We start from the raw sequence: 13123 nt of genomic DNA on the forward strand, positions 1-13123 counted from the left end.
ATAAACAAGCTTGATATTTGCATTATTTACCCATGGGTTAGAGAATTGTTCCCAAGTTATACTAGTCCATTACACTTGCATCAATATTAAATAAGAAATGTTCAGCCCTCTTACTTTCTTATTGGGTATATTCCTCATTTTTTTACTTTGTCAAAACCTACATTAAAACCTGAAGAATTCAGCTGATTCCTGATTCACTGCCAGTTTGATGTCCTTGCTTGCCACCAATCTTTAAGAATCAACACGGCAGTGGTCAAGAATTGCATTGTTGCCAGATACATTACTTACAAATCTTCAATTAGTAAATCATAGCAAGTTGAATTGGGTTTCAGTTTTCTTCAAAGCAATCGGAAATCAAAATTGATAAGCAATCAATTGATTTGCAATCAAGGACTGACTTGATGAGCCTTTCTGCAACTAAGCATTAGAGTTGGTGAAGAAACCGAATGCATCTTTGACAATTGCAGAAAACTTGCATTGTATGTTTACACCGATCATCACATGAACGCCGTAGTTCACAGACATAATTCATCATAGGCCATACCTATTAGTGAGTGAGGAAACTAGTCAATAACCTGTGTAATTTATATGCCTGTGGACATTAAACTGTAATTATTGGGTCTGATATTTGAGTAGGTATTCCAGGACTTGAAATAAGGTGCTACCCTAATATTTTGTATTGGAAGGAGGAAGTGGAAAAGGGTGGGACATTTTATAATTTTTTAATTTTATTTTCTTACAATTTGCTTTACGTTGCACCAACACAGACAGGTCTTACGGCGACGATGGAATGGGAAAGAGCTAGGAGTGGGAAGGAAGCATCTCTGGCCTTAATTAAGGTACAGCCCAAGCATTTGCCATGGTGTGAAAATAGGAAACCATGGAAAAACATCTTCAGGGCTGCCAACAGTGGGGTTTGAACCTACTATCTCCCGAATGCAAGCTCACAGCTATGCGGACAAACCGCATAGCTATATATATGTAAGATATGAACAAAAATATTTATAAAGTCTTCAAATGGTGAATTTTTGGGATGGTAAATTATTATATCACTACCCATTCCTGCCAACCATGTACCTTTCTTTTTTTGCTAGTGGTTTTACGTCACATCAACACAGATAGGTCTTATGGCGACGATGGGATAGTAAAGGCCTAGGAGTTGGAAGTGGCTGTGGCCTTAATTAAGGTACAGCCCCAGCATTTGCCCGGTGTGAAAATGGGAAACCATGGAAAACCATCTTTAATGCTGCGGACAGTTCGATTCGAACCCACTATCTCCCGGATGCAAGCTCAGAGCCGCACGCCCCTAACCGCACAGCCAACCCGCCCAGTGCCCCTCACCACCACCATGTACCTTAAATGGGCAGTTGTATAATAATTTACCACCTCAAACTAAAATAAATTTTATAAATATTTTGGGTTATAAGTGGTGTAAACTGTATTTTAACATTCTACAAATGAAAACAGGACAATAATGACTTCATCAGGTATACAGTAGAGTACACAACTTAGAAAATTGCAGAATAAAGAACTGCAGAACTTCTGGTGAAAAGGAGTGAATTATCTTTTACGAAGGGCAACATTACAGGTTTTGCAAGTAATATTATGTCAATGATTATGTTTGATGCTACAGAAGGCACATCTGGGATATGGTCCAAATTCTGGTATAGTGATGACCAACATCAGAGAGCCTGAAGACATTTTCTACAGTGGGCAAGCATCCTGGGTTGTTTCATATCCTTCCTTTTCCACTTAGGGTTGCTTCTTCCCAAATTACAGTCCTTAAACTTTAGCCAGAAAGTGCTGGAATTTTTCTATTCTTATCCTTACAAACCGCCGGCAGTGTGTGGTTGCAAATAATAATAAATCAACTTGGCGAACCAAAAATATTGGTGTTCCAAAAGGGTCAGTCCTAGGCCCTCTCCTATTCACTTTATATATAAATGATATCACCAGATCAATTAAGCACTGCAAGTACCATCTTTATGCTGATGATCTGCAAATTTATTACCACACTAGAACTAATAATATACAACAAGCAATATGTAATGTAAACGCTGACCTTGAGCAAATTAATAGCTATGCAATTAGAAACAACCTAAATTAAACCCCCATAAAACGCAAGCCATTATCATCGGTACATCAAAGAATCTTCACATTTTAAAACAAAATTGCATTCCTCCCGTAACTTTAAATAATACTGTTATACCTTATTGTGAATCAGTTTCTAACCTTGGTGTTATTATAACAGAAACTTTAAACTGGTCAGCGCAAGTTAAGAATATCTGCAAAAAGGTTTCTTGTGGCTTGCACCCCTTAAAACGGTTCAGAAATATATTCCCTCGATCACTAAAAATTCAACTTGTTCGGTCATTATTATTTCCCATTTTTGACTACTGTGATGTAATTCTTACGAATATAACAAATGAATTAAGCTTGAAACTACAACACACTCAAAATGCTTGTCTTAGATATGCTATGGATTTACGGTATGACGCTCGAGTTTCTCCCTACTATAAACAATTATCTTGGTTACGACTAGACGACAGGCGTAAACTACATGCAAATACTCTTGTGTACCAGGTACTTTCAGAAGGCATCCCTGCTTATCTCTCCAGTAATTTTCGTCACCTTGGTTTTTTACATCTCCACGATACTCGCTCTGTGTCCCTCCTAGAAATACCTGTCCACCGAACAATCACATACCATCGATCATTTACTATCACCACTTCGGGATGGTGGAATGCTCTTACCAAAGACATCAAGGATGCTGCATCAAAAAGTATATTTAAAACCTCCTACCAGCAGTTCCTCGTTAAGTGCTTCCAGCAAGGTACAGTACCTGTATGAGTGGAACGAGTGATTGTGTGTGAAAATGATATGAGATTATTGCACAATAAAATAAATATTGGTTTAATATGATAATTTAAATTAAATTAAAAACATCCATATTGTATTTACGAAGTAGAAGTAGCCTAAAAATAGCTAGTAGTAAGTACAGTATTTAACTTAGATCTAGTCATGCAAGGATACATACTGTTAAATTTCATTTAATATTTTTATTAAGCTTACTAGTATTTTTTACATTCGTATCTCTTTCGCTGAGTATTGAAATTATTTTTTCTAACCTGTATTATGTAGGCAGTTACTTTTTCTTTCTTTCTTCTTTGCGTGTATATATTAATATTTTTGTCTTAAAAATTAGTGTTATTTGTAGTTCTTGGTATTTTAAATTAATCAATGTCATTATATGGAATAATAACAATATGTGTGCGGTTAAGTATAAGAAAGGCCCAAGAGCCCTAACTTTGCCACAGAAAATAAAGGCTTTATCTATCTATCTATCTATCTATCTATCTTTTACATCCCCACAACATAGGAGATGGGTGATATTGGATTTTTCTGCCCATCAGTAATCTGCTACTTCGGTCAGAAGCAAATCTGCAAACATGGGAACTACATGCAAACAAAGTACTACAGAGCAACCGAAGCAGCTATGATGATGATGATGATGATGATGATGATGATGATGATAATACATTGAACAAAATAACCATCACAAGTAATATACTGTCCTAGTAGCTTCTGTTAGCTTTACTGAATAGAGGTTACTGGTACATATGCACAGACTTCATTACATTTGGTAAGCAGTAATAAATATGAACCTCTCAGGAATTGCAACTTTGTTTCTAATGCTCTTAACCTGGATCCGCCCAGTGGGCCATATATGGCACGACAAACTACACTGTCTTCTTAGAATCTTATTATTGAAACCGCGCGCACTGTATTGTTTACTACGGTATTGTCATGTTCAGAGAAGTTCAGCCTAACATCTTACATGGTTTGTTTTAGTATATCATGCTCATTGGTACAGTCTAGCTAAATAAAAAACAAGTCTTATTTTCACCAGTGCCAGTAATGGCTGCATGTTTGAAGTAAGTAATTCCTGATTTACTTCTATAGTTATTTATATGGACCCTGTTGTGCTATATTTTTCTCTAAGGTGCTTATATGTATGGGGATTAGCTAAGATATGACTTGGTGGTGATTGGTGTCCTTTCATTTGAAGTAGAAGTTTGGTGGTACTTATCTGGCACGCTGGGCGGAAGTGCTGCCTTTCTGCCCGGCACAACTCAGCCCATAATTGTTATAGTTCTGATGTTCCTTTCCATTCATTTCATTCTTCTTTATCAACCTAGCAACGCATAATAGCATAGGCTGTAAGTTGTATGTTTTAATTTAACAATTTGTAACCACACAGAGTAAAATTTTCACATAAAATTGACGCTACATTGCAGTTTTCTTGTTGAAATGTATCTTTTATGCAGTTATTCATCCTATCTCTTCACGTACTTCACATTTATGGGTTCATACATTTTTCTAGGAGAATTTCATTACGAAAAGTACTCGACTTGTTGGAAAATGATGAAAGGTTTTCATCGAGCCTCCAGACGTTGTAGCTTTGTCGGATGAGGACAGCAGGAATGAACATGAAGTTGGCTTTGCCCACAATTTACCTGGTAGCCAGCTTCGAGCGAACGCAAAAAAAAAAAGTGGTGGTGTGGTGGTGGGCAATATTTGCCTGGCTCGTTGATGTAGGAATGCATAATGCATAGCAGCTGAAACACATGTCTCGAGAAGGCATTTATCATCTTGATTTTCGATGAACAATTGTCCAGATTTATCTCACATGCTACAAAGCTGCTCCTTCGTTCAGCAGATCTCATTGTTTTGGACATAATGCAGTACAGGAACTTCGGTACAATGGAATGCATCACCGACCTTCTACAATTCCAGGAGCGAAGAGAAAATTGCATTGCTAGACCTAGAACCCAGTGTACCAAGTGCATGTGTAGACTGTTTTACTGATTATCATACGCACAAAGGTAATAAGTATTGTGTACTTGCCTTTCAGAACATCATCGTAGTGCAGTACTCACACGAACAGGTGACTTATCTCTGTACATACCGCTACTATAATTCCTCATACAGACTGTCTGATTGCCTCAAGATGTAATAAGTGATTTGGGTAGCTTGTGAGATTTTAGCATTATTCTTTAAAACATAAATTCATTTCCTCATACAATTAACAACTCAGGTCATTTACAAGCCCTATAAAATCATTCCTAGCACAAAAATCAAACATCTAGGTATTTTTAATAGTTCTGGAACAACATTATTTTTGTAATATATGCAAATATTGAAGAAAAATTTACAAAAGAAAGTATTGGATGAAAGCATATCTGTAAGCCAAATGTGAAATAACATCCAAATTCCCGTATGTGAAACAAAAGACAGCACAACTGCCCAGCGTGCAATATATAGCACGGGCCTTTTCTCAGAAGTTATATGTCGAAGAAATAAAATTAAATCTTTTTCGGGGTCGCCATATGCACATTATCCAATGCTAAAAGTTACAAGTTGATTCTCAAAAAGTAAAATATTGGGCAGATACAAATTACATTATGATATCACAGATAATTTTCTTAGTACAAACAACAATAGCAAGCCATAAATATGGGGGGAAAATACTATTTTAGGAAAACATTTTTGCAGTGTTATTTCCTGAAATTCTGTGGTATAATATGTGATAAATTACATTCTGGAGATGAGAGAATATGCAGAGACTGGTACTAATCTTATTTGAAGGAATCATCAGCGACTCTGTGCTAGAATTACAAATGCACATTACACATGCACTTATCACAACAAAGTGTGTGTCCAGAATGGGCAGTGGTATACTATTTTACCACCAGGCTGTATTTCATTACCTAGCTGCTATATTACTAGACAGATGGTGTTGTGACAATGGCTACATAGTTAGCAATTTTAGCTCCATAACACGTTAGAGGAGAGATCCTCACTTGGAGTATGTGCAAGTAGGGTAGCATCCTGCTTCATGAATTTACCGAGCTCAGAACATTTTAAGCAAGCCTCGGACCTATGGGAGTAATGGAGTCCCACTCCCATTTGACAGGTGAGGGACTCCTTGGAAACAACTTGGCGAACGAAATGGAATTCGATGGGGAGATATCAATATTAATGGGGCTTATGGAAGAAAGAAGGTAGAACTGGCAGAGTCAGCAAAGAGGATGCATCTGGATGTGTTAGGAGTAAGTGATATTCGGGTAAGGGGAGATAATGAGGAAGAGATAGGAGATTATAAAGCGTACTTGACGGGTGTTAGAAAGGGAAGGGCAGAGTCTGGGGTGGGGCTCTTTATCAGGAATACCATTGAACGAAACATAGTTTCTGTTAGGCACGTAAATGAGCGAATGATGTGAGTAGATTTGTCAGTTGGAGGAATTAGGACAAGAATTGTGTCCGTGTATTCACCATGTGAGGGTGCAGATGAGGATGAAGTTGACAAGTTTTATGAAGAATTGAGTGACATCGTGGTCAGGGTCAACAGCAACGATAGAATAGTGCTAATGGGCGATTTCAATGCGAGAGTTGGGAACAGAACTGAAGGATACAAAAGGGTGATTGGTAAATGTGGGGAAGATATGGAAGCTAATGGAAATGGGAAGCGTTTGCTGGACTTCTGTGCTAGTATGGGTTTAGCAGTTACGAATACATTCTTTAAGCATAAGGCTATTCACCGCTACACATGGGAGGCTAGGGATACCAGAGCCATAATAGACTATATCTTAACAGACTTTGAATTCAGGAAATCTGTTAGGAATGTACGAGGTTTTCACGGATTTTTCGTGATACAGACCACTATCTGATCTGTAGTGAACTAAGTATCTCTAGGCCTAGGGTAGAGAAAGTGAAATCTGTCTGCAAACGAATAAGGGTAGAAAATCTCCAGGACGAGGAAATTAGACAGAAGTACATGGATATGATTAGTGAGAAGTTTCAAACAGTAGACAGTAAGCAGGTTCAGGATATAGAAAGTGAACGGGTGGCATACAGGGATGCTGTAGTAGAAACAGCAAGGGAATGCCTAGGAACAACTGTGTGTGAAGATGGGAAAAGGCGAACATCTTGGTGCAATGATGAAGTGAGAGCAGCTTGTAAACTTAAAAATAAGGCTTATCAGAAATGGCTCCAAACAAGGGCCGAGGCAGACAGGGATTTGTACGTACATGAAAGAAACAGAGCGAAACAAATAGTTGTTGAATCCAAAAAGAAGACATGGGAAGATTTTGGTAATAACCTGGAAAGGCTAGGTCAAGTAGCAGGGAATCCTTTCTGGACAGTAGTGAAGAATCTTAGGAAGGGAGGGAAAAAGGAAATGAACAGTGTTTTGAGTAATTCAGGTGAACTCATAATAGATCCCAGGGAATCACTGGAGAGGTGGAGGGAATATTTTGAACGTTCTCAATGTAAAAGGAAATCATCCTGGTGGTGTTGCGAACAGCCAAGCTCATGGGGAGGAGAAAAATGATGTTGGTGAAATTATGCTTGAGGAAGTGGAAAGGATGGTAAATAAACTCCATTGTCATAAGGCATCAAGAATAGATGAAATTAGACCTGAAATGGTGAAGTATAGTGGGAAGGCAGGGATGAAATGGCTTCATAGAGTAGTAAAATTAGCATGGAATGTTGGTTAGGTACCTTCAGATTGGACAAAAGCAGTAATTGCACCTATCTATAAGCAAGGGAACAGGAAGGATTGCAACAACTATCGAGGTATCTCATTGGTTATTATACCAGGCAAAGTGTTCAATCTTGGAAGGAAAGGTGTGATCAGTCGTTGAGAGGAAGTTGGATGAAAACCAGTGAGGTTTCAGACCACAGAGAGGCTGTCAGTATCAGATTTTCAGTATGCGCCAGGTAAATGAAAAATGCTACGAGAGGAATAGGCACTTGTGTTTATGTTTCGTAGATCTAGAGAAAGCATATGACAGGGTACCGAGGGAAAAGCTGTTCACTATACTGGGGGACTATGGAATTAAAGGTAGAATATTAAAATCAATCAAAGGCATTTATGTTGACAATTGGGCTTCAGTGAGAATTGATGGTAGAATGAGTTCTTGGTTCAGGGTACTTACAGGGGTTAAAAGAAGGCTGTAATCTTTTACCTTTGCTGTTCGTAGTTTACATGGATCATCTGCTGAGAGGTATAAAATGGCAGGGAGGGATTCAGTTAGGTGGAAATATAGTAAGCAGTTTGGCCTATGCTGATGACTTGGTCTTAATGGCAGGCTGTGCCGAAAGCCTGCAGTCTAATATCTTGGAACTTGAAAATAGGTGCAATGAGCATGGTATGAAAATTAGCCTCTCGAAGACTAAATTGATGTCAGTAGGCAAGAAATTCAACTGAACTGATTGTCAGATTGGTGATACAAAGCTAAAACAGGTCGATAATTTCATGTATTTAGGTTGTGTGTTTTCCCAGGATGGTAATGTAGTAAGTGAGATTGAATCAAGGTGTAGTAAAGCTAATGCAGTGAGCTTGCAGTTGCAATCAACAGTATTCTGTAAGAAGGAAGTCAGCTCCCAGACGAAACTATCTTTACATCGGTCTGTTTTCAGACCAACTTTGCTTTACGGTTGCGAAAGCTGGGTGGACTCAGAATATCTTATTCATAAGTTAGAAGTAGCAGACATGAAAGTAGCTAGAATGATTGCTGGTACAAACAGGTGGGATCAATGGCAGGAGGGTACTCGGAATGAGGAGATAAAGGCTAATTTAGGAATGAAGTTGGTGCATGAAGCTGTACGCATAAACCGGCTTTGGTGGTGGGATCATGTGAGGCAAATGGAGGAGGATAGGTTACCTAGGATAATAATGGACTCTGCTATGGAGGGTAAGAGAAGTAGAGGGAGACCAAGACGACGATGGTTAGACTCGGTTTCTAACGATTTAATGATAAGAGGTATAGAACTAAATGAGGCCACAACACTAGTTGCAAATTGAGGGTTGTGGCGACGTTTAGTAAATTCTCAGAGGCTTGCAGACTGAACGCTGAAAGGTATAATAGTCTATAATGATAATGTATGTATGTATGTATGTATGTATGTATGTATGTATGTATGTATGTATGTATGTATGTATGTATGTATGTATGTATGTACTTCAGTTTAAAAACATGTCCACTCAAGCAGAAAACAGAAATTTGAGTGGTGATATTTAATTATACCAGCAATGTATAAAGGGATAAATCACACATATTACAGCCACAGACCTTGGCTGAATGGTCAGCATAGTCACCTTCATTTCAGAGGGCCTGAGGTTCAATTCCCAGTCAGGTTGAAGATTTTAACTGTAAATGGTTAATTTCCATTGCTCGGGACTGGGTGTTTGTACTGTCTCCAACATCCCTGCAACTCACACTCCACACTATCCTCCACTACAATAACACACAGTTTCCAGAGAAAGCCGCTTTTGCCCAGGACTGAACCTTTAGATCAGACTTCATATCTATCATGTTGTTTCAGTATCAGCAGAAAGATGATAATGCTGGCAGAAAAACTGTCAAACATTGAGGTGAATAGTATGATCTGTTTTCTGAATCTAAAGCACACCTCAAAACTGGAAAAAATCACATAAAACAATCCGAGTTTCTGTGAAATCATTATTCATCAGGGTAGCATTGGCCTTGGAGTTCCTCAGAGCCAAAAGTCGCTGACAGTGGTCACCGACTGCAGATACCTTAAAGTCAAAGAAAAATTGATGTTTAATAAATTCCACCCATTCAATACATGTATTGTACAATTCAATACGGACCAAAATACGAGAATTATAACGTGTAATGCAGATACGTTGTCGACAACCCATGGAAAAATCGGTCGTCAACTCTACCTGTGTTCATGTAAGCACTCTTATGTTCAAACAGATTCACTTCAATTCACTGTTATCCATGTGGTAATTTCCCTCATTGATTTTTCTTCCTAGTGTAAAGCAATTATGTAGAACCAAATTTATTGTTTTACCCATTATAGTTTGATTTTGGTCCGTACTGACTTAAATCTAAATACCACTGAAAATCACAGGAAAAGACCTATTTCTGCTTTGTCAATACTATTAACTCTTTCCCGCAGATTGCGTAGTAAAGCGTACTGGACTCGCACACTGTCTCCCGCGGTTTTCGTAGTAGAGCGTACTCGAGTTTCAAACTGTCTTCCTCTGCCATCTGTGGGCCAAACATATAACTTCTTGGCACCAATGAATTCTCTATGCTTCCTAGATACAAATGACCTGTACAGCTTGCTAAAATACTGCCTTTTTGTATAGGTTATCTTAGAAAAAAAGAGACAAGTGACTGAATGTAAACACATCATAGCAACATGGCTGTGTATAGCAAGTTGAATGAAGATAATATTCGTGAAGAATTGTATCAGTCTGTTGACGAATGCAGTGATAGTGAGTTCGAAATTTGTAGTGAGGATAGTGAAAGTGGTGTGGAAGCAGTTGGTGCAGAAAATGTACCTGAAGAATCTCAAAATGCATTGGATGGGGCGGGAGATGCCCATTCAGGTACTGTCCCCACTCAAACTATTAGCCCTACTTGGACAAACAATGTTAGTTTCAATCCCCTAGCTATTTTTTTTTTGGACTATGGACCTGTGCATAAACTTCCAACTGGTAGCACTGAATTTGAATATATTGACATGATTGGAAGCAATTTTTTCTCAAAATTAGCTGAAACTAGAAACTTACATGTGACCTACAAGACAGAAAGTGGTTCAATGATACAGAAAGATTGGGAAAATACTATATTTGAAGAAATGAAAGCCTTTATAGGTATTCTTATTTATATGGTGATATACCAGCTGCCTGAAAAATGTGATTATTTTTCTTCCAACCTCATCCAGTGGAATTGGTAGACTGCACCAAATTCAAGGAACACTGGACAAAAACGGCTACAATTCCATCCTATCTCATTATGCTCTTCCGCCTGGACAGCAACGTGGGTTAGTCCTCCAACAAGGAAAGGACCGCAGACACACATCTCGCTATTGCATGAATTATCTGCAGAACAGACAAAGCTCTGGGGAATTGTTTTTAATGGAATGGCCCTCCCAATCCCTGGGCTTAAATCCATTTGAGCTGCTGTGGGAGGAGTCGGATCAGCAAGTCTGAAAAGAGAGTGTCCTTCTTCATCAGAACAGCTGTGGGACATCTTGCAGAATGCCTGGCAAAGTATACCTGCATCAGTGTTAGAAACACTTGTTCTGAGAATGCCGAGAATAGTTAAAAGTGTACTTGCAGCAAAGCGGGTTTTTTTTTATAAGAGAGTTTGATGTGTTCTGGTCATCTGTGGGAGTAAATGTATACATACTGTCTATTTCTTACTCAGATGTAATGTAAAAACATAGTTTTATTGTAAAATATTAGTTTTAGAATATATATTTGTAAATTCCATGCACAGGTATGTTGTTTTCTTTTAATCTCAGTCCATTATTTAACAGTTCAGTGCTTGTTCAGAAGCTTTTGGCTGGCAGTGTACATTCTAAAACAAGCTTTTAGTTAAAAACACGGAAAGTCATCTATTTGAAAGGTTTAAAATTACACTGTTCTAAATAAGTTATAATTGAAACACAAGAACTGTCAAATAAATAAAATGTTTAAATTACACAAAAACCACAAAAATGTTTACATAAAAATAAGCACCTCTTTCCTCTTAAAATTCTAATAATATCACCAAAAAACAGTGTGCGTCTACAAGTCAAAATTTTTATTTCAGCACCATCCGTTAAAATCTTCCTCCGATTGGTTAATCTGTAAGGAACATCTAAATCTATGCCACAGTTTTCTAGCCCTTACCCACCCTTTTCCTCTCCCATTTCCAGGTTATCGGCCCCCAGTAGTGTACATTCCTTCTTGCCGTCCTTCTTCCCCTTCCCCACCATTACAAGAAGACAAGGTCATACCTCTTTGAAATATGGGTCAGTTGTGTTGATACGTTGTTCCAGCATTGTTACACAGCAAGTTTGTCATGGTTATTGTTTAAAATCTTTTCATTTTATCATACTGTGGATTTGATTTTGTTTTTCAGGTTTACAGGAAAAACTTGCAATAACTGGCTTGCATGTTTCTGTAAAAGATTCAAGCATGAGTCAAGGTCATCCACTTGTTTTCACGATTTGATATGTATACAAGCAGGCACATCAGCAAATTTTCATTAATCCCACTTCAATCTTTAATTCAAGGAACTTGATCATGTTTCTAGTATATAAGACTTCCTTTTTTTTTTTTTTTTTTGTAGTGTACAGAAAGGTAAATTATACCCGACCAGAAACAGGTTATCCAGTCGGAGGAAGTTTCTAAGAGAAGGAGCTGGGAAAAAAAATTATAGACACACACTGGTTTTAGGTGATATTAGAATTTTAAGAAGAAAGAGATGCTTACTTTTATGTAAAATGTTTTGTGGCTTTTATGTTATTTAATGACTTTATTTATTTGACAAGTCTTGTGTTCCAATTATAACTTATTTAGAATAGTGTAATTTTAAACCTTTCATACAGATTACTTTTCTTTCTTTTTAACTAACAACTTGTTTAGAATGTATGTTGAGGTGATTAGGTATCAAATCCAACAAACTGTATGGTCGCTGATGAAGAGAATGGTGGGGTTCTTGAAACATGTTTGACATTTTTAAATATAGATTAAATAACTTTTTAATAGTATTGATGAGGCACAAACAGATCTTTTCCTGTGATTTTCAGTGGTATTTACATAGAACCAATCATATTTCAAAACTGGCTTTCTCTTCATGTCCTAATTTCCACACAAAATTCACAACAGGATGTCAAGGGTTACTTCAAGAATGTACAATTTCACCCGACATATGTCCCATACGTCATTTTGCTTTCAGGAGGTCTAGGTGCAGATATGTTTATATTTAACAGTTAATTTATGGGACTACTCTATTGACATACCTATTCAACATTATCTAACTCTAAAAAAAAAAAAAAAACTTCAGGTGTCATAAGAAATTTTGCTTCATTTATTCCGGGGATTTTTTGATGATACAGACCACTAGAAGGAGAATGGGTGGCATACATGGATGCTGAGTAAGGGAATGCCGATGAACAACTGTGTGTAAATAGGGCAGAAAAGAGAACATCTCATCTGAGTGAAATGATAAAGTGAGAGCAGCATGTAAATGTGAAAAGATGGAATATCAAAAATGGCTTCAAGCAAGGACTGGAGCATACAGGACTGATG

The 13123-nt window shown here is 37.7% G+C and overlaps 1 protein-coding gene across 4 annotated transcripts in view; it reads right to left on the reverse strand.

Annotated features, from left to right (window-relative positions):
- The window catches only part of LOC136864009 (structural maintenance of chromosomes protein 1A), a 679773-nt gene that overhangs the window by 11376 nt on the left and 655274 nt on the right, over positions 1-13123 (reverse strand). Inside the window, exon 26 of one of the 4 annotated variants that reach the window (XR_010859243.2) lies at positions 9478-9604. The exons of the other annotated variants lie outside the window; for them this stretch is intronic. The gene's annotated coding sequence lies outside the window, so the exon portion shown is untranslated. The remainder of the gene's footprint in view (positions 1-9477; positions 9605-13123) is intronic. 4 annotated transcript variants of the gene reach the window in all.

The sequence above is a fragment of the Anabrus simplex genome, chromosome 2, assembly GCF_040414725.1.
Source record: "Anabrus simplex isolate iqAnaSimp1 chromosome 2, ASM4041472v1, whole genome shotgun sequence".
NCBI lineage: Eukaryota > Metazoa > Arthropoda > Insecta > Orthoptera > Tettigoniidae > Anabrus > Anabrus simplex.